General features: G+C 43.2%; 1 pseudogene; it reads left to right on the plus strand.

Annotated features, from left to right (window-relative positions):
• Positions 1 to 4,067: 4,067 nt before the first annotated feature.
• On the plus strand, positions 4,068 to 21,377 carry LOC143570887 (uncharacterized; annotated as a pseudogene).
• The last annotated feature ends 1,514 nt before the right edge of the window (positions 21,378 to 22,891 follow it).

Raw genomic sequence — 22,891 nt, forward strand, 5'->3', positions numbered from 1 at the left:
CATGCAAATGAGTCCCTAGTGGTTTTAGAAATTTCAAATTTTATGATGATAATATTTGTGTTTAGTTGTAAATTAGAAAAAAGGTAAGTATGTAAAGCTTTATTATATTTTTTCAAATTGAGAATATTAGTCATTTAAAACACCGGTAATATGTTATTCGTTGTGTAAGTCTTCGTATTCAATCACTCGGTTCAACTTTAATAAAATAAAAGTTAAAGTCTTATGTTAAAAGTACTTGTTCAATTCACGGTAATGAAAATAAATTATCTATCTATTAACTTGGAGAACAAATGTTGAACACTTTGAGAAGTTAGTGTTTTGAAAAGTCGACTATGGTTGAATTTCACAAACTCAACATTTTTTGGAATTTCAGTGGCGGTTACCTAACGTATAAGCAATCATGAAAATATTTGAATGCATCATATCAAGTATAAGTATACACCAACTTCGATACATTAACGACTTTTTGAAAACAAATCTCTTGAGAAACAAGTTTGTTTGGATTGTGAGTCTCTTATATTAAACCTCTTTTTTCTAAACTATTTATTCATTTTACTATGTGTTAAGAATAATTGTAACTCTTAGTTCAATTATAGAGAATTACTAAACATCAAAAAGTCTTAGCATTCATTGGATTTGAATATTCTACATCCATCTATTCAAAACTTAATTATATTCAAGACGGGGGGCCGTAGTTTTAAATTTTAGCTACCGACTTCAATCAACACACAACAAGATAGTGATTGTCACCCGTGTGCCCCCTCTCCATCATATAGGACTATACTATTATATGATATGTCATATTGTCATTCACTTGTGTAGTGTTACTTATAGTGGATAATGATATTTATTTTGCCCTGTGTATAATACAAATCTTGTATTCATGTTTTTCTTAACAAAAAGATACAAGGTTTATCAATAATAATAATAATAATAATAATAATAATAATAATAATAAATCATGCTTCATTAAATAAAAATAAAAAAACTAGCTTTTTTAATACATATAAGTTGACTTCATATACTTAATAGACCATTTTTTTTTCATATACAGTTAATCAGTCGAATATAATATAGAAAATTGTAATTGATTATGTTAGATTTATTCTTAAGAAAATATAAATAAGATTAAATAAGTTCAATTAATGTATGTGATTTCCAGATTAAGGTTCAGGAAACAAAATGACAACTTTCTTACCTTAAGGGTAAAATTTGAAACTTTATAAAAGCAATGGAGCCAAGTTTTTGAACTATCAATTTCAAGTTTGCTTTTTTGCTCTCTTCAATGAGGCTAATAACATAAACTAAAACCTTATGAAAAGACACAATTGCCCTTTCAGGTTTAGATCATACACATATGTCAAAGGTTAGTGTTGTCAATTCGAACCCCAAAACTTCCATATCAGTTATTAAATAATAATAAAAAATTTTAAATATCACCAAACTCGTTATTGCATGCTTTGTTGATTGGAGTACATTAACGTGTGTCGTGTAGCCTTTTTTTAATTTAAACGTGATTGGAACATATTCATGAATATTTGGATGATGGTGTTTTGAAATTTTGTTTGCAAGATTAGCGGGTTGGTGGTTCTGTTAAATATATGTATGATAGGATCAAATACAAATAGCTAACATGTAAGGCCCCGTTCCTGGTAACTCTATTTTGGTTTTGGATTTACTCATAAACACAGTTCTAAAATCAGAGTAATGAAAAACTTTGCGGAATGATTAAAAATTTCAAACAACACATTACAAAACATTCATTCTTGTCTTAACATACAAATTGTCTTTTCATAAATAGTTAATTAGTGGGTGTTTGGGATTCCTTATTTCCACCAATTTATGACTATAAACTTTTTGAAATGTTAATAAGTTATAAAATATGTTTGGCAACCCAAAATGACTTATTAAACCCCTCGTTCATAACTCACAACAACGACCTCTGCATCTCTTTGTTCAAAGCTTCTCATTCAACTGCTCTGCAATCTCTTTAATTCTTTGTTCAACCACCAACTATCAACTACCATCTCTGCATCTTTACACTGTCGATGCATACACTAATTCTGCCACCATCATCTTTCTCATCTCCGTCCATCCCTACCAGGTTTGTTTAATTTTCTGATTTCGTGAAGAATTTCTTTAATTAACTGCTATGTGTATTCCATCAAGATGTTTCATGTTAGGTTTTTCATGGTTCCAAAGTTAGGGTTCTTTATGCTCACTGTTAGTTAGGGCTGTCTAACATCTTTGAAAATCTATTACCTGAAGCAACATGAATCTTTTAGACTTTTGATTTATAATTCAATTAGCATGAATCTTGTGTAGTTCATGAGGTTTTGTGTCAGATTTGATTTATTTGAGCTTTATTCAATTTGCAAGATTTAATCATGCCCACCACATGTTTGATAAAATGTCTCAATGAAATTTCATGATATTTTGCTTAATTCAAGTAGTTAACAACATGACCAAAACATTGCTTTCAATTAGCTACTGTTTCAATTGTGTTCTTTTTTAATTTTGTTTTTACTATGGCCAAAAGATAGGGATATATTAGTGTTAAAAAGATGTTAAGTTCATGATATTATAACCATTTAAAACCCACCGCCAATAGAACATTCACTGCTGCAAGTTATCTTTTCTATGATTAGCATGTTGTTTGATTTCTTTGATAGAATCTTGGATATATCTTGTGATTTTGTTTGTGACTATAGAATGTGATTTTAGTATTGCATTGATTTGTTGCTATGCATCAGATAATGGAAAAATCAACTAAAAAGAATAAAACAAAATTCTTGTGGTCTAATGATACGTTCAAGGAGTTTATCGATGCATGCTTGCTCGAACTTAGAAAGGGGAATAGACCTGGTACTCACTTTACTAGGGCTGGGTGGGAGAATATAGTAAAAACCATGCATGAAAAAACAGGTGTAACCCTTGATCAAAAACAAATGGGATGTCATGAAGAAAGAATGGAAGCTTTATGATCGCTTGATGAGGCTTGAAACTGGAATCTGTGGGACAAGAAGCTCAATCGATGCATCGCCTGAGTGGTGGGATGAGAAAATAAAGGTAAGTTCTACTGTTATTTTTAAATCTTAGGATTAAACCATTTTCATATTTTAGGGAATATTGTCCGTCTACTTTGGTTAATTGTCGTGGTCAGTTGAAGCCCGCCTAGGAATGAGCTCAGTACTGTACCGGTACCGGTACCGAAAATATCGATCCCGAAAATCACAAAATCTTGGTTCCGGTATCTTAATTCGTTTGTGTGATAAAATAAGTTGAGTTGTTTGTTTATGCGTGTTGGAAGACGTATAAGACTTCCATGAAAGAAAATCTATAGAGAAAGAGTCGAGAAAGGCCTGCTGTCTGTTATTATGGTTGGCTTATGCTGCCATTGATGGCAACTTTCTTTCAAGTTTGGTTATTTAGTCTGGTTCTATGTTATGTAGTTTTTGAAAAAGTCAAATATATGCGTGTTCTATGCTCTGTAGTTTTAAGATCTTAAGTTGCTATTTATACATTAATTCACTACCTGATCAAAGTTATATCCTGTTAATATAATTCTTTAAAAAAAATTAAAAAAAAAAAACCTGTGAATATATAGGTATAAATGTAATTCCTAGATATTTATAATTTTATTATAGTTTTTTTTCCTAACCATATAGTCGGTATTAATAATATAAATGTTTATCTTGTAGGTGGATAAAGACTTTGCCAAATTTAGGGACGCAAATTTGGAAATATTCGAGACGCATTATGCTCCTTTGTTTCGTGATTCGGTTGTCATAGGAGATCAAACTATGACTCCGTTACAATTTCAAAATGTTGAGGGCAAAGGAGATAGTGATGAAATAAGTTTAAGTGTTGATGAATCGTTGTTTCCTAGTTTCGTTGGAAGTAGTTCGGGTAAAAGGAAGAAGTCTAAGAATGTTGCCAACAAACGTTCATCCAAGTGTAGAACTTCATCTTTGGAGGATAAGATAGATGTTGCATTAACTGTCTTATCAACAAAAAGCACACAAACTTTTCCATCAAATACTCCCTTCCCAACAATTGAAGATTGCATGAGCATTGTCATCACTTTCCCCGGTTTCGAAGAAGGTTCTGATGGGTATTTGTGTGCATTGCATGCTTTTATCCAAAAGAAAAACCGTGACGCTTTTATGTATCCACCGACTCATGAATCAAAAATGGGGCTCCTCAAGTTACTTTTGGAAGATTGATCTGTTGTTTTGCATTGTTGTTCTACTTTTGACATTATGTGTTTTCATTTGACATTTTGGGTTATCGTTTGACATTATGTGTTATTTCTACTTTTTATATTTGTGTTATCATTTGACATTAATGTGTTATTTTTTTACATCTTTTATATTTATATAGGATGGATAGTGACGACTCTAATTCGTTTGATGGTGATGAACAATATTGGGTGGACGAGGATATAGAAACCAAAAGGTTATGTGCGTTAGTTATCAAACGGATATTAATAGCTCGTGACTTGCGTAACAGACTGAAGAAACACTAAGTGACCCGGTGCAGATTATAGATAATCTGGGGGTTAAGTAATGTTTCCCACGAGAATGAGGTCCAACAGAGACAGTTGTTCTTCAGGGGACCTGCAAAACAAACACCGTAAGCTCGTCACTGAGAAGGGGGGGTTCCTCCTTGTGACCACCCTCCGGCGTGAGAATCAGACTAGATTGCTCTGAATATAAGTGTATATTAAGAGATTGCTAGATAACAGGATAGCAGATGATCTTACCATTCCAAGATGTTGGAGTATTTATAGCCGAAGGTAGGTTTCCTAGAAGGTACAGCCGGCTGAATAGTATTCCTGTTCTACCAACAGTTGACTATGCACAGGCCATACTGGTTGGTGGGTAGGTTACGGCCAACAGTAACAAAGTCGGCTGCACTATTCCACCAACTGTAGATTATGCACGTCCCACCTACTGTGGATTGTTCGCAGGCCATGCTGGTTGGTGAATAGGTTACGGCCAACAGTAACACTATTCCACCAACTGTAGGCTGCGCATGCCCCACAGTAAGGGTTGGTGAGTAGGCAGCGGCTAATAGTGACAAACAGTACTAGAGGGTGCTCCTCCTCGTACTGTTGTCGGTGAGCTGTCACCCTGTGATTGGCTCATGGGCTGTTCTGGTCAGATTGTCTGTCCTATCCATACCTTGGTATGTATAATACAGATCTTTCAGAATCATACGGACTGGCTCATTTTGGCGGGATTGTTCCCGCCTTGCTCATTCCTTCATGTGACTAATGAAGTATCTATTGTCTTGTGCGTGTAGCCCTGCTGTCTGCGGGTAGCCTTCCCTGATGGCTTGTATCCGCAACTGCGGGAACAGGCGGGGTACTTCACCATTGGGAGGCTTTCCCTGCGTGTACAGCTTGCGTACTGCGCGTAAGGTTCTCTGAGCATGGTGGGTCCTGCGGGAGCAGATGACCTTTGCGCAGACGTCCCTGTTCAAGGTGAGTCTTGCGGGACCAACTGGGCTCTGCTGGGACCTACCTCTTCAAGTCCCCCCAGTCCAATGTTCTTCTCATGAATGTTTAATAAGGTGAGGTGAACTTTTGGACTTTAAGCAAGGGGTTTTGAAAAGGGTTTTTAGTTTTAAGGTTCTCCGTGGGGATTCTTCCCGCGGGTTTCCTAATGTCACTCGCAAAAATTCCCGATTTTTTTTGCTTGATCTTTGGGTATGATGCGGGTAGGTATGTAACCTTCTCTCAAGTCAGGAGCGTTGAATCTTACTTGTATATAGTCTCCATGGGGTTCTGGTGGTTTTCAACATAGTGATCAATTATGCTAAGACCACCAATTCCATCACGGAGTTTCAAACAATATAATTCTCGACGTTCCCGTTATGCGGGGATGTTATTCCTCTATCCGCAAGCATTACCCAGAAGATCCTTCTTGGTTTCAATTCCCTGCGGGGCGCTAGGTATGTGAAGGGTTTTGCCTTAACACTACCCGCGCTCGTCTTACGGTTACTTTACTTCCAAGGTACTCTTGGCTTTAATTCCCTGCGGGTGCTAGGTATGTGAAGGGTTTTGCCTTAACACTGTACCCGCACCCGGCTTATGGTTACTTGGTTGCCAAGGTATTCTTGGCTTCAATTCCCTGCGGGTGCTAGGTATATGAAGGGTTTTGCCTTAACACTGTACCCGCACCCGGCTTATGGTTACTTGGTTGCCAAGGTAAGTACTTTCCCGCTTACTTTTGAATCTTTTTGAATTTTGAATTTCGAAATTCGAAGAGTTGGTGGAAAGATAGGAACAGTCCAAACATCTGAAACGTCGTGCGACGGTTTCTTCTGACTGTGTCAGGATGTGCAGGAAGTTATGGTGACGTGAGAGTACATGGTCATTCCAGACGCTTTTTCAGGCGCGTGGGCGCGATTTTTCGGGCGCGTGGCCGCAAAATTACTGGCACGCGTCCTTTTGACAGCTGTTGCCAGCTTGCTTTTTGCCACGCGTCATAGTTTCATTGCACCTTCGATTTCTCTCTCCTCCGCATTAAATTCACCGCATTAATTGCGATTAGTATATAAAGGGGGTGGAGGATCCTTTCCAATTCACACTTTCACATTTTCTCTTCATCTTTACAGCGATTTCCGGTGAATACTCCTCTATTCAGTCGAGCATTCCCTTGAAATCGTTTTCTTCTTCCTTCTGCAAGATGTCTTCACATGATTTCGAGTCTACAACCGATGATAGGAGTACTGCTGGCGAGTGCCAGTGTGCTCTGCCCGGCGATCAGTACCGGTATGTTGTTAGGAAGTTCATGCTCGATCCTCTCGAGCCTGAGTTTCCTGAACCCCATCAGACCGTGTACGATGCCCCCAGAGGCAAGATCGGGGTTTATGCAGCATTCTTTGTCTATGGGAATCTTAGGTTCCCATTGACAAAGTTTGTTTACCGTGTCCTTGAGAGGCACGGTGTTCATTTGACCGAGCTGCACCCTATGGCGGTCGCCAAGATTCGCCACTTCGAGTGGGTGTGCCGGATTTTGGGCATCGAGCCCCATGTGGACCGCCTGATGACCTTCTATACTTGGAGGTGCATCCAGGGGTGGTACACCCTGACAACCCGTATTAAGGGTTTAAAGATTTGCGCGACCGAGCGCAGTCTCCGATCGTGGAAGCGGGAGTTCTTCTACATATCCGCCCGCGCCGTCCCCCTTTCCATGAAGTTTAAAAATGGCCAAGCAATTCCGAGCCTTCACGCCCCCAACTACCAGGAGGCGGAATGGTTCTCGAAGATATCCCTGGTCCAATCTCCGGTTTACCGGTTTGCGGAGTCCGGGATGGTGATGTTGGGGATGAGCCGGGTGTGGAAGGAGGCGTCTCAGGTTCCCATCCTTCTCGAATACGGTTTGAACTCTATTCCTTATGGTATGTCTTGTCTTTTTTACTGATACGAGTTTGTCTTCTAACTGTTTCTTTTCTTTCAGAGGGGAACGATTTGGAGTCGCTCCTGTACCCGCGGGAAGCTGACGGTCCCGCGCGGATGGGTACTCGTGCTCTAGACGAGGGCGAGTTGCCCATCCTGGAACAAACGACGGATCGGTTTGTGGAGGTCTATCCGCTGGGCCACGAGATCCTGAGCCACCGGCGGCCAGGTATGGCGATATTCTATCCTCAATCCCTCAATGCTGTACCCGCTGCCGGAATTCATGACATCCCTTCTTCTGAGGAATCCGCAGATGGTCCTTCGCTGGTGCGGAAGAGGAAAGCTGCCGGCGGAAAGGGGAAGGAGAAGGTGGCCTCCACAGCCGATCCAGTGCTCCTATCTGACACCGAGTCAGATAGTGAAGAGGTGGCGGGGAACCCCGGTGGTGAGAAGACCACTGCTCCGGAGGCTACGACTGTTGCCTCCGGAGAACCAACGACGACGACGGTGACCGGCATCAAGAGACCGGCTCCATCGGGCTCGTCCCCGCCCGTCCGTACGTTCAGGCTCAAGAAAACCAGTAAGTACAAACGTCCTTATCTTTGTAGATTTATCACTATAAATTTATTGAAACTTATCTTCTTGTGCAGGCGTGGATGTTGACGCATTCCAGGGTGGAGCGCAGGGGAGTACCTCTCCGCCAATGACGGTAGGCTCGGTCAGCCTACCTGAGGCGTCGACCCAGGCGCCTGCGCCTGCATCCGCTGGTCCAGTTGCTCACTCCTTTGAGCCGACTGTTCCAGCCGAGATGACGTCACCGCCGGCCGTGAGTGCGATTTTTACAGCATCCTTTACGGAGCCGGCGGTTACTGTTGCTGCTGCCTCCACGGCGGCGACCGCGGCGGATACCATGCCTCCGCCATCTACTGCGGCGGAAACCATGCCGCCTCCGCCATCGGCCTCGACGGCCGAACCTTCAGGTACGCGCGAGGCTTCTCGCCAATCTTTGTTACCTTCCCATCTGCCTGACCTTTTGGATGGATTTCCCTTAGGTTCAGGTGATGGGTTCGGTGGCTATCGGCCTGTGATCGACCCTACAGGTGCGTAGGGTTCTTTTGGCCTTTATACATTTTTTTTTTATCATCTTTTCCTAACTGCTTTGTTTCTTTTGCAGTGTCGGATTCCAATGAAGTGTATGTTCCAAGATGGAACATTCGCCGAGGAACAACCCTTCGCACACCTGTGGAGTGCGTGGACTGGGCTCGCCACGCTGCTCCCCATGGTGCGTTGGGGGAAGCCATGGTTAGTTACCAGGAGGGTAGGCTAACCAACGAGCTTCGGGTTCTCCTGGCCCGGATGCAGCCACGCGTCGAGCTGCTTTGTCGTGAAAACGACAAGTTGAAAGCAGCTCGCGTTAAAGAAGTATCTCAGGCGCGTGCTCTCCGGAAGGAGAACCAAAAACTAACCGCAGTGGCTGCGGAGAAGGATAAGGCCTTCAAGGCCCTCGAGGTTGAGGTTCAAGCGCGACTCGAGGCCCGCTCCAAGGCTGCCCAAGCTGTTAACGAACAGCTTCGGCTAGCTAAGGAGACTGCGAGGAACGCGACCGAGAGGGCCACCAAGGCTGAAGCTGTTGCTGAGCCTCTCCGCCTGGAGAATGAAGAACTTAAAGCCAAATTAGAGGCTCTTCAACAGGCTCATGATGCCTTGGCTATGGAGGATGCAAAGAAGCTTCAAGAGATCTTGGACCAGAGGGGCGTGCTTGCGCACACCGAGCGGAAGCTTAAGGGCGTTGAAGAGGCCGCTGCAAAGGATGTGCTTCTTGCCAATCTTAATAAGAGCGAAGCCGAACGCGCCTGCACCCAAGCTCAAGCCGCCCTTCAAGAAGCTCTGGTTGCCAAGGAATGGCTTCTTCGAGAAGCGTTGCCTCAGGTATTTTAGCTTCGTCTTCACGCTTTCCTTTGCGACAGAAGTTTCTTACACTTGTACATTTTCTTTGTAGGTTGTGCATCGGGTCTTTTCAGAGACATCTTACGACGATGCTATGAGCGCAGCCCTCAACGCTTCTCATGAGGATGGGGAGCGGACCGGCTTCCTGCTTGGTCTAGGGTTTGCTGAGAAAGGCGTCTCGCCTTCCAACTTCCCTTTGTATAATGCGGATACTGAAACTATTTACGACCAAGCAGTGAACCAGTATGCTGCCTTCCCTCATCCGGTGGTGGAGAAGGTGAATGAAATTGCTGCTGCTGATGATGGGCTTGCTGTTCTTAGAGCTTTCCTTGAACCGTCACACTCTGCTGATGGTGCGGGTCCAAGTGGAAGTGGTCCTGAAGCATGATCCAGAAGATCCCTTTCCACCACTAGCGTAGATATTTGCTTTTGTATTTCTTTTGTATGCGGGTATATACCCAGCAATGTTTGTAATATTCGAGTTTCGATGGAATAAAGAATGTGTTTGTCCTTTTCTTTGTTTATTTTACGCATGTTTACACTTAGCAATTTCTTTAGTACTTAGATAAGTTAACTTTTTGACGTGGTAAATTATAAGTTTATTTTGCTTCCTCTTTCATGATTGTGCGGGTAGGACCGTCACTTGCACTTAGTAGGATGGCTAAACTTACATTTAACCTGCGTGGAAGTTTACCTCATCTTTTCCTTTGAAATTTTCTAAGTGTTCAGAATAAGTTAACCTTTGAACGTGGTAGATGATAGGTTGAAGTTTTGCTTCTTTGTTCGTGATTGTGCGGGTAAGACCGTCACTTGCACTTACAAGGATGGCTAAACTTTACTTACATCTGACCTGCGTGTAGGTTTTCCTTAGAACTTTTTAACATTTTTAGCGTTGTGTTTATGCGGGTTTTGCCGCCTTCCACACGCAACTACTTACTTCTTCACACATTGATGCGGTGAATACCGGCACATGGGAAGTTCATAAGTTAAAGGTAAGGCTATCAACACATTGTGAAAGGAGAATCATTTCCATTAGAAGTGGCTCTTAGGCCTTTTCTTTACAAGTTTGGAATTGATCTACATATAACATTTGCGTAATTGAGCTCCATTCCATGTTCTTTGGATGGGAGTGCCATCGAGCCTTTCGAGCCGGTATGCGCCCTTTCTCAGAACTTGCTTGATAACGTATGGCCCTTCCCAGACCGGGGCCAGCTTTCCTGGGCGTTCTTGGTTCGAAGCCTCGTTGTTACGCAGTATGTAGTCTCCTTCATTGAAGTTGCAGAGTTTTACCCGCGTGTTGTAGTACTTTTGCATTTGTCGTTTGTAATTCTCTTCACGCACTGCGGCTAAGTCTCTGCGTTCCTCGGTTAGCATAAGGTCTAACCGTCTTTCCGCATCATTGTCTTCTGGCTGGATCAAGACCCTTGGTGAGGGTAAACCAATTTCGATTGGGACCATGGCTTCAGTGCCATAAGTGAGACTGAACGGGGTTTCTCCCGTACTGGCCTTCTTCAGCGTTCTGTTTGCCCAAAGGACGTGCGGAAGCTCATCCACCCAGCCGGATCTGTGTTTCAAGAGTCTTTTCTTTATGCCTTCGACGATGCTTTTATTTGCTCTTTCCACCTCACCATTACCTTGCGGGTGTGCCACTGAGGTAAAGGTGTGGGTGATTTGAAGTTCTTTCAGCCACTGCTGTAGCTTCTTGTCAGCAAAGTTGGTGCCATTATCGCTCACCAAATTCTGTGGAAGTCCAAAACGACAAATAATAAATTCCCAAATAAATTTTTTGATATGTTTTGCGGTTGTTTGGGCTAAAGGTTTTGCTTCTATCCACTTGGTGAAGTAGTCGATGGCTACCACTAGGAACTGAACATTTCCTGCTGCTGTGGGAAATGGGCCTGTCACATCGATGGCCCACTTCTGAAATGGCCACGAAGAAGTGACTGGAACCAGTTCGTTCTTCGGGCGATGCGTGTTGGGTGCGTAGAGCTGGCAAGACCTGCATTTTCTGATGTATGCCAGCGCATCCGTATGCATCCCCGGCCAAAAGTATCCTGCGTTGTTTAGCTTAGCTACAACAGCGCGTGGACCTGCGTGTACTCCACAGATGCCTTCGTGTACCTCCCTTAGGAGGTAGTCAGCATCCTGGTTGTCCACGCATCTTAAGAGTGGGCCAAGAAAGTTACGTCTGTAAAGGGTGTCATCGATGAGTTGATAATTCAGTGCTTTACAGCGTAGTTTTCTTGCCTGTGTTTTTGACTCTGGTAGTGTTCCTGCTGCAAGGTAATTTATTATTGGTGTCATCCACGTTTCTGTAACGGTTTGGATGACACAAATTTCCTTGTGCGGGACTGATGGTGCTTCGAGGAGTTCAATGCGGATGTCCTTTCCCAAGTGGGTGAAGGCTAGTGATGCAAGCTTGCTTAACGCATCCGCAGATTTGTTTTCGCTGCGCTTGACGTGTATGACTTTACAATCATTAAAATCACGCATAAGGGTTTTTTCCTGGGCGAGGTACAGGGCCATTGTGTCGTTCACAGCCGTGTACGTCCCATTTATTTGGTTGGCCACCAGCATGGAATCCACGTGGGCTTCCAAGTTTTTTACTCCCATCTTACGCGCAATTCTCAATCCGGCCAAGAATGCTTCATATTCGGCTTCGTTATTCGTACTTGGAAAATCCAACCGAATAGCGTAAGTATATTCTTGGCCTGCTGGGTTGGATAATTTTAACCCTGCGCCTGAACCCTCGCTACTGGCTGCTCCATCAGTGTAGAGTCGCCAGACATCATTGATGTCCTGTGCTGGGGAGGGTTGAGCCTCCTCCTGGCACTCTTTCTCCCGCGAAGCGGGGACTTCTGCAATAAAATCGGCCAGGACCTGGCCTTTTATGGCTGGTCTTGGCTTGTACTTAATTGCATATTCTCCCAATTCAATTGCCCATTTGGCTAGACGTCCCGATAATTCGGGTTTGCCTAGAACGTTTGAGAGTTTGAAGTTGGTGAGAATGGTGATTGGGTGGCCCTGGAAATATCGTCTTAACCTGCGTGAAGCGTGTATAAGTGCTAAGACTAATTTTTCGAGGGTAGAGTACCGGGTTTCTACGTCTGTTAGTACACGGCTAACATAATAGATTGGCATCTGGATGCCTTTTCGTTCTACTAGCAGGACTGCCCCGGTTGCTCTATCTGTTGCGGAAAGGTATAGGATTAACTCCTCTCCCGCTTGTGGTGCTGTAAGTGTTGGGAGTTCGATCAGGCGTGACCAAATCTCCTGAAAAGCTGCTTCCGCTTCTGGTGTCCAGCGGAAGTGCGTTTTCTTTAAGCAGTTTCTCAATGTTGACACGAAAGGAAACGACTTATCCGCATGGTTTGCCAAAAAGCGATTAAGTGCGACTAGTCGTCCATTCAGTGTCTGAGCCTGTTTGATGGTGGTAGGTGATTCCATTTTAACAATGGCTTCGACCTTTTCAGGGTTCGCTCTGAAGCCATCTTTAGTAACAATGACTCCCAAGAACTTCCCTTCTTCCATCCCAAATGAACACTTGCTCGGGTTGAGCTTCATGTTTATCTTTCGGAGCGTGTTAAAAGTTTCTTCAATGTCTTTCAACATCGCTTCTGGCTCGGGGCTTTTGATGACCAAATCATCCATATAGACTTCCAAGTTTCTCCCGATTTGGGCATGAAACTCTTTGTCCATCAGTCGTTGGTACGTGGACCCTGCATTCTTAAGTCCGAATGGCATCATTTTATAACAAAATGTACCATCGGGCGTCCGAAATGCGGTTTTTTCCTGGTCATCTATGGCCATGTGGATTTGGTGGTACCCCTTATACGCATCCAAGAAGCATTTAAGGCGAAATGGTGCCAACGAATCCACCTTAAGATCAATTTCTGGTAACGGATAACAATCTTTGGGGCATGCTTTGTTCAAATCTTTGAAATCTATGCACATGCGCCATTGTTTGTCATTCTTCGGTACCATTACGGGATTTGCAACCCATGTTTGATATCTACTGACGCGTACGATGCCTGCGTCAAGGAGTTCCTTGACTTGGGTTCTACACGCGTTAGTTTGTTCAGGCCCCATTACTCTGCGCTTTTGTACGACTGGCGTAACAGCCGGATCGCACTTGAGCTTATGCTCCGCCTTACTTCGGGGTACACCAGTCATGTCAGCTGGTGCCCACGCAAAGATGTCAGCGTTTTTCTGCAGTAAGCGTTTGAGTAAGGTGCGGGTGGGATCAACGATTGTTGGTCCAATGGTAACGGCCTGGTCGGGGTATTTGCCATTGAAGGCCCATTTTTCCGGTTCGGTGATGGTTGGTTTAACCATTTTCGGTTTAGGTTTAGATGAGACAGATGCGATGCATACCTGGGGAATGCCAGTGATCATCGCTACACCCTCAGCTGTTGGCCATCCCATCATGCCGTGGACTGAAGATACCACGACGTTGAATCTTGCCATCCCGTCTCTTCCGAATAGGATGTCGTACGTGTGGTGTGGCTTTCTCATCACGACAAAATCCACGTCTTCTGTGCATGAATGATTCCCATCGGTAAGAGTAACGGGGAAAGATAGGATACCCAGGGGGGTTTCTGTACTGCCGTCAAACCCTTCCATTGAAGCGTAGACCGTTTCCAAGCGTTCTTTGTCTTCATCATCCAGCTTGTCAAAGAACTGCCTGTACATCACTGTCGACGAAGCGCCGTTGTCAGCTAGAGTGCGGGAAGTGATGTAATGCCCCAGCTGGCTTTTGATGACGATGGGGCCTTCTTTGCTGGGGCCTCCTGGCACTCGCGGGAAGCGCACCTCAGCTTCCTTCCACGCGCATGGTTCTGTCACTCGTCTTTTTCTTCCTCTGACCTTGCCATGAACCATGTTGATGCTGATGTCGACGGGCTTTCGTCCGTTACCTCTGTACCGGTTGTCATTCCTTCCTCCCTTCTTGATTGATGCCACGAGATGTGCAAGTCTTCCATCCTTGACAAATGTCTCAACAATATCCTTCAGGGTTGTGCACTCTTCAGTACCATGACCCTTTGTCCCGTGGAAATCACAGGATTTGCTTTGATCCGCATTAGGTTTCTGCCGGATCAATGGGGCTTTTGGCCATGGCAATTTTTCCGTGGCAAATATCTCCGTGACGCTCTTGGTGAGTGGCGTCCACCGGTGTTTTCGGTTTGAAGGGTGTGTGTTGTCCCTTCCGCCAACAAGAGGGCGAGAGCTGGATGAGGTGTCAAAGTTTACCTTTGACTGCCAAATACCTAGCCGCCTCTTTTTGTTCTGCCGGGCGATCCTAACGTTGTTCTCCCTTGTCCTCTGCGTGTAGAGGTGTGTACTCTGGGGAAGATCTCTTCCCAGCTGCTTCTCCGTCTCGGCAAAGCGCTTGGCTGCCGTCATGATGGCATCCCATGTGGATGGCATGCCGTCCTTACCCGTCAATGTGCGGATAAGTTCTGGGTACTCGGCGCCCTGGATGAAAGCGGCGCGAACAAGATCTTCACTTATGTTGCCCAGGCTCAGCTTCTTGGAGTTGAAGCGGGTGATGAAGTCTAGTAAAGATTCATCCTCCTCTCTAACGCAGTTGAGGATCGTCCACTGCTCTTCAGTATACTTCCTCTGCTGGCTGAAGTGTTGGCTGAACTTGTTCTGAAAGTCCGCCCAGTCATATATGTGGTGGACCGGTAAACGATCGAACCATGCCCTGGCTGCTCCGACCAGAGTCATCTGGAACATGTAACACCACGTGGGTTCCGTCCAGTTACTGACGGTAGCCCCCGCAATGAACCTGTTCAAATGGTCGTCTGGGTCGGATAGACCATCATAAGTGCCAATGTTGGACATTTGTTTGGCACTTCTCGGGGCGATTGCTTCCGCAATATCCCTTGCAAATTTTGACTTTCCTGCATTCGTAGCAGTTGGTCTAAAGGTTTTGGAGAAGTCACACGGGTTTCTCTCCGCATTTGTCGGTTTAAAGGCTTCCCCAAAATTCCTTTTTGGCTGGGAGTCCGTTTCCTTACGCTTCCCTTTCGCCTTATGGCGAGGGTTTGCGTCGGTATCGGACTCCTCCCTCTCGTCATCTGAGTACTCGCCCTCACTGTTCATAATGAGGTGTTGGCGAGTACTGCCGAATTCGTCAGCCTGTTGAACCGAACGCAAGCGTTCGTCCAATTCAGCTTGGAACTCTTTCTGACGTGCTTCGGCCCACGCCTTCACTTGATCTAGTGTTTGGCGAGGGACCCTCGTTCGTTTTTCCAGCTGGGTATCGGTGAACCCCAGTGGAATATTTACTGCACTTGCCCCGGCTTGGGTAGTCGGGGTAGTGTTCGTAAGGACTGTATAACCGCCGGTGTTCCCCCCAGTTGCTGGGGTTGTTACCGGGGTTTCTTGGTCGGTTACTGGCCTTTGGACCGGAGTAACGTTAACCATTTCTTCAGAAATTTTGAAAAAACTAAATTAGTTCTAGCTTTTATGCACGGATGGCGCCAATGAAGAAACACTAAGTGACCCGGTGCAGATTATAGATAATCTGGGGGTTAAGTAATGTTTCCCACGAGAATGAGGTCCAACAGAGACAGTTGTTCTTCAGGGGACCTGCAAAACAAACACCGTAAGCTCGTCACTGAGAAGGGGGGGTTCCTCCTTGTGACCACCCTCCGGCGTGAGAATCAGACTAGATTGCTCTGAATATAAGTGTATATTAAGAGATTGCTAGATAACAGGATAGCAGATGATCTTACCATTCCAAGATGTTGGAGTATTTATAGCCGAAGGTAGGTTTCCTAGAAGGTACAGCCGGCTGAATAGTATTCCTGTTCTACCAACAGTTGACTATGCACAGGCCATACTGGTTGGTGGGTAGGTTACGGCCAACAGTAACAAAGTCGGCTGCACTATTCCACCAACTGTAGATTATGCACGTCCCACCTACTGTGGATTGTTCGCAGGCCATGCTGGTTGGTGAATAGGTTACGGCCAACAGTAACACTATTCCACCAACTGTAGGCTGCGCATGCCCCACAGTAAGGGTTGGTGAGTAGGCAGCGGCTAATAGTGACAAACAGTACTAGAGGGTGCTCCTCCTCGTACTGTTGTCGGTGAGCTGTCACCCTGTGATTGGCTCATGGGCTGTTCTGGTCAGATTGTCTGTCCTATCCATACCTTGGTAGGTATAATACAGATCTTTCAGAATCATACGGACTGGCTCATTTTGGCGGGATTGTTCCCGCCTTGCTCATTCCTTCATGTGACTAATGAAGTATCTATTGTCTTGTGCGTGTAGCCCTTCTGTCTGCGGGTAGCCTTCCCTGATGGCTTGTATCCGCAACTGCGGGAACAGGCGGGGTACTTCACCATTGGGAGGCTTTCCCTGCGTGTACAGCTTGCGTACTGCGCGTAAGGTTCTCTGAGCATGGTGGGTCCTTCGGGAGCAGATGGCCTTTGCGCAGACGTCCCTGTTCAAGGTGAGTCTTGCGGGACCAACTGGGCTCTGCTGGGACCTACCTCTTCACAGACGAATGCCATGTCACACATCGGATCGCACAGGGCACATATTTATTAATGAAATATTAAATGGCCATCCCAGAAGGTGTTATGAAATATTTAGACTAGATGTATCGGTTTTTAGACAGCTATGTGTAGATCTTGTTACTAGATACGGATTGAAACAAACCTGTCACGTATCTATTGAGGAATCGGTCGGAATCTTCTTGAAGACCTTGGCTCATGGGTACACTAATAGGTTCGTCCAAGAATCTTTTAATCATTCCGGAGAAACCATTCATCGACATTTATATAAAGTCTTGGAAGCCGTGCTTAGGATGAGTGCTGAAATCATCAAGCCAGCCGCAAACTATAATAATGATGTACCCGCGTATATATTAAATAATCCTCGGTATTATCCAATGTTCAAGGTATTATCTAATGTTGAAGGTCAAAGCTTTTAATGTTCTAGTTCATTTTTCAAATGATTTAATTATGATATCGTGTTGTATTTTTAGGACTGCATTAGCGCTATTGACGGGACATAAGTGAGGGCATCAGTTCGATTGAGCAAACAACCAAAGTACATTGGTCGAAAGGGATATCCCACACAAAATATAATGGTCGTCTGTGATTTTAACATGTGTTTTACATTTGTATGGGCCGGATGGGAGGGGACCTGTAACATCCTAAAATTTTTATAATGTTAAATAAAAGAAAGTTATGTTTAGTGATTTCACGTTTTAGTTATTTAATGTCGAGTAAGGAACGGGTCATGGGCTTAGATTACGTAAGATGGGTTAAATGAGAATGGGCCTTGGGTCCGTGGGCTTATAAATACCCATCCCAAGCCCAAGATATCATTTTATTTCCATGGGTCCGTGGGCTTATAAATGGGAAGCATAGAAGTGGTTCAAGAAACGTCTTCAAAGTTCGATCAGATCAAAGCAAGAATGAAAGCCGCTCAAGACAGACAAAAGTCTTATGCAGATAAGCGGCGACGACCAATTGAGTTTAACGTGGGTGACTATGTGATGCTTAAGGTCTCGCCTTGGAAAGGAATTATCCGTTTTAGAAAGAGAGGGAAGCTAAGTCCGAGGTACATTGGACCATTTAAAATTTTGTATCGTGTGGGGGAAGTAGCTTATAAGCTGGATTTACCCGATGAGTTAGAAGGAATTCATTCGACCTTCCATGTTTCTCATCTGAGGAAGTGTCTAGCTGATGACACGTCTCACGTGCCATTGATGGACATTGAGGTTGATGAACAATTGAACTACATCGAGCAACCGATAAAGATCGTTGATCGCAAGGAGAAGCAGCTTCGTCACAAGATTATACCCTTGGTAAAAGTGATATGGAAACACCGCAAGGGATCTGATGCTACTTGGGAAGTCGAGGATGAGATGCGCAAGTTTTACCCTAGTTTGTTTATGTAATAGTTAGGTTTCGGGACGAAACCTCTTTAAGGGGGAAGACTTGTAACATCCTAAAATTTTTATAATGTTAAATAAAAGAAAGTTATGTTTAGTGATTTCACGTTTTAGTTATTTAATGTCGAGTAAGGAACGGGTCATGGGCTTAGATTACGTAAGATGGGTTAAATGAGAATGGGCCTTGGGTCCGTGGGCTTATAAATACCCATCCCAAGCCCAAGATATCATTTTATTTCCATCTTTCTCTTTTACACACTCAAAAGCACACACATAACCGACCGAGATCCGAAGTCGAGACCCGAGATTTTGCTGGTAGATCTGAGTTGGAAAGGTAAGAACTAATCCCGCAAAGCTAATATTACTGAAAATGGTTAGGATTTGACGGGTTAATCGGACCCGAAACACAATTGCCCAAATCGGACCCCTAAAACGTCGATTTTAGGCCGATTTGATGGTTGGGATTTGTAGGCGCCGATCATACGATTTCGTGGGTACCAAAATCGAGTTATTTGGCTAAGAAACGAAGGAGTTATGGGCAAACAGATCTGCAGCGCGACAACTTCGCCTTCATCTGGGCAACTTCGCCTTCAAGCGATGAACTTCGCCTGCAAGCTAAGTTCGCCTGATGAACTTCGCCTGCAAGCCAAGTTCGCCTGATGATAAGTTCGCCTGAAGCCAAGTTCGCCTGATGGCAACTTCGCCTAAATGGTAACTTCGCCTAAAAGCCAAGTTCGCCTGAGGTTTAACTTCGCCTAAAAGCCAAGTTCGCCTAAGGTTTAACTTCGCCTAAAAGCCAAGTTCGCCTAAGGTTTAACTTCGCCTGAAGCCAAGTTCGCCTAAGGTTTAACTTCGCCTAAAAGCCAAGTTCGCCTAAGGTTTAACTTCGCCTGAAGCCAAGTTCGCCTAAGGTTTAACTTCGCCTGAAGCCAAGTTCGCCTAAGGTTTAACTTCGCCTAAAGTGAAGTTCGCTTAGAAAATAAATTAAAAACCTAATGGAAAATGTGTTAAGGCAGTTATCGAAAATAAAATTTTTCCAAGCTGACCTGGCAGCTTAACCCCAGCCAGGGGCTCTGCCCCTTGGACCCCGCTAGGGGCTGCCGCCCCTAAAACCCCGCTGCCAGGGGCGCTGCCCCCGGACCCCCGTTCGTTGTGGGTCATATATAGATAGAAATACAAAACTAGTAGTAGTAGTTAATTGATATGTGTAAATATTATACAGTTAGCCGAGCCCAGTTAAAGAAAGGAATTACGATCAACGGCGAGCGTAACAGGATCCAGGTGAGTTTCTAGCCCCATTCCTTGTTATGTTTTCGGGGCTGTGTGCATACTTGATGTGTTGTTAATACATTTATCCTAAGTGATAAATGTATGCCATATGTGATATATGTGATATGTATGAATGATTGCTTGATGGTTCGTGAACGATCTTCGGATATTGCACGTACTGTCAGGTTGTAACGTTATAAAGCCATATGTGATATATGTGATATATATGAATGATTGCTTGATGGATCGTGAACGATCTTCGGATATTGCACGTATTGTCAGGTTGTAACGTTATAAATATGGCAAGTATGATATGTATGTTTAGGTGTATGAACGTAATAAAGTTAATAAAAGAAGGAAATGACGATTGTATGGTTGTATGGTTACGAAAAGGGTACCAAGCCCTAATAATACTCGAGGTATGTTGCATGTTGTATGGTAACGAAGAGGGAACTGAACCCTACTAATATTCGAAAGCAAGGGACCAGACCCTTATAATATCTGTGATGTAAGGGACCAGACCCTTAGAATATCTGTGATGTTAGGGACCAGACCCTTATAATATCTGTGATGTTAGGGACCAGACCCTTACAATATCTGTGAGGATAGGGACCAGACCCTTCATAATATCTGTGATGTTAGGGACCAGACCCTTATAATATCTGTGATGTTAGGGACCAGACCCTTATAATATCTGTGAGGTTATAGGGCGAAAGGCTCTTTAAAACGTATGATTATGAATGTAAAGAAAGTATGTAAGTAAGAAAGAAAGTATGTAAGTAAGAATGAAGGCATGAGTACTTATGTGTGTATGAAAGAAAGTTATGAGGTTAAGTACGTATGTATGTAATAAGGTATTGTATGGTATTGTATGATTAACTAGAACTCACTCAGCGTAGCTGACTTTTAGTATGCACGCAGGTGAGTAGGTTGAGACAGCTGGCTTGAGTGGAGGACACATGGCAGAAGACTAAAGCCTGGCATCTGAAGATCTGATATGTTTTATAAGTTATGTTTTGATTTTGAAAGACAAGAGGAATGTTTTAAGACATGATTATGAATTGATATGTAATGTTTTATGAAAGTTTTATATTCCGCGTAAAGTTTTTAATTAACTCTGATATTTAGAACTGTGTTTATGAGTAAATCCAACACGAAAGTAGGGTTACCGGTAACGGGGCCTTACAGGACCGCACATGACACGAGAATCTTCAATGAAGCCTTACAGAGACCTGACCTTAAGTTTCCACATCCAACTGGTGGTTAGTATAATTTTAGTTATGCAATTTTTTTTGTTTTTAATACTTCTTTGAAACGACTAACAACTGTTTGTTTTATTTGTAGATAAATATTACGTTGTTGATGCTGGATACCCAAATACTAAAGGGTATCTTGCTCCATACAAAGGTGCAAACATTCGTTATCATATACCAGATTTTTGACGTGGACAAACTAGTACTATGCGTGCTCCTCGCTGAGCAAAAGAGACATTTAACTATTTCCACTCATCATTGTGAAATATCATTGAACGAACTTTTGGAGTGTGGAAAGCTAGGTGGGCATTATTGAGAGATATGCATGTTAATTACACATACAATCACCAAGTGAGTATTGTGTTAGCGTCGATGGCGATCCATAACTTTATTAAAAAGGGCAGTAGGTTTGATGAAGCATTTAACACGGCCCAACAAGAATCTTACAATCCCACAGAAAATCGTACTAGTAATGAAGACGATGAAGAAGTTCCGGCTACAAATCGTATGGGTGATGATGCTATACTTATGGCAGCGATAAGAGATGCTATTGCACAAGAAGTAATGGAATCGTACAGGTGATGTAGTATGACACTATTATAGTATAGTTGTTATTGTGCATTTTGGTGTTTTTTTTTAAGATTTTGAATGTTATATTGTTATGGTCTAATCAAGGAATTAAAGTATGTAAACGAGTTTTATGTTATATCTTTCGTAATTTTTTGTTCAATATGCTAGAGATGAAAAAAAATATATAATAGTACAAATAAGCAATCCCAAACACTTTTTAAAAAGCAACTTATTGATTTGTAAAAGAATGCCCCTTTTGGTCATTTTACTTGAATAAGCTAAACAAACACTTTTTAAAAAACAACTTATTGACATAAGCTAACCCAACACTTTTTTACAAACTCCTTTTTAAAAAGCCTTAAGTTAATAATTCCTTTTCACAAAAAGTCCTTTTACACTTAAATAAGGAATCCCAAACACATCCTTAAAACAGTCATAACACTTCATCATGGATGCCAGTCTCTTCAGTCCATGCCCTGTGTCCCTCCTTAAGCCAGTTGCCTCAACCTATTTGCCTGCGTGCATACTAAAAGTCAGCTACGCTGAGTGAGTTCTAGTTAATCAATTAACATACAATACATTCATACCCTACTCATACGCGTCCGAAGATACGTATTCATACCTTAGTTTTCTATTACTCCTTTCGTATATATCTTATATACATGCATACGTACTTACATACTTTCTTTCATAAAACCCTATGGTATATCATAAGCTATTCTACATTAAACATCACATATATTGTAAGGGTCTGGTCCCTATCATCACAGATATTATAAGGGTCTGGTCCCTACTGCCTCGAATAACCATACATTTATCATACGTGCGTATCTGTCTCACGTATATAATATATATATATATATATATATATATATATATACACACATGCTCATTCATACTATCATTATATAGTAATAATCATCCAATACATAGTCATACACGTATCATACACTTATCAATTAAGTAAATGTATTAACTATCACGTAGGAGTATGCACACAGCCCCGAAAACATTTCAAAGAGAAATGGGGCTAGAACTCACCCGGAGTCGATTTCTCTCGCCGTTAATAGTAATTCCCTTCTTTAGTTGAGCACGGCTAACTATACAATACATTACGCGTGTCAGTTATCTATTACCACTATTTCCTACATCTAAATTTATGAAACCCTCAACTAGCGGGGGTCCGGGGGCAGCGCCCCTGGTAGCGGGGTCTAAGGGCGGCAGCCCCTAGCAGGGTCCAAGGGGCAGCGCCCCAGATCAGCTGCTGCCCCTGGTAGCGGGGTCTAAGGGCGGCAGCCCCTAGCAGGGTCCAAGGGGCAGCGCCCCAGGTCAGCTCGGAAAAATTTTATTTTTATTAACAGTCATTTAACAAAAATGCATCAGAAAATGAATTTTATAAAATTTCGCATGGAAGAATTTCGCTTCGCATGGTTATGCGATGCGAAATAGCCTTTTTTCGCTTCGCATGGCTTATGCGATGCGAAATTCTTCTTTTTCTTCGTTTTTACCATTTAATGGCCATTTTA

This window comes from Bidens hawaiensis, unplaced genomic scaffold (assembly GCF_021521415.1).
Source record: "Bidens hawaiensis isolate Kalapana, Puna unplaced genomic scaffold, B.hawaiensis_p1.1 tig00025169_1, whole genome shotgun sequence".
Taxonomy (NCBI): Eukaryota; Viridiplantae; Streptophyta; class Magnoliopsida; order Asterales; family Asteraceae; genus Bidens; species Bidens hawaiensis.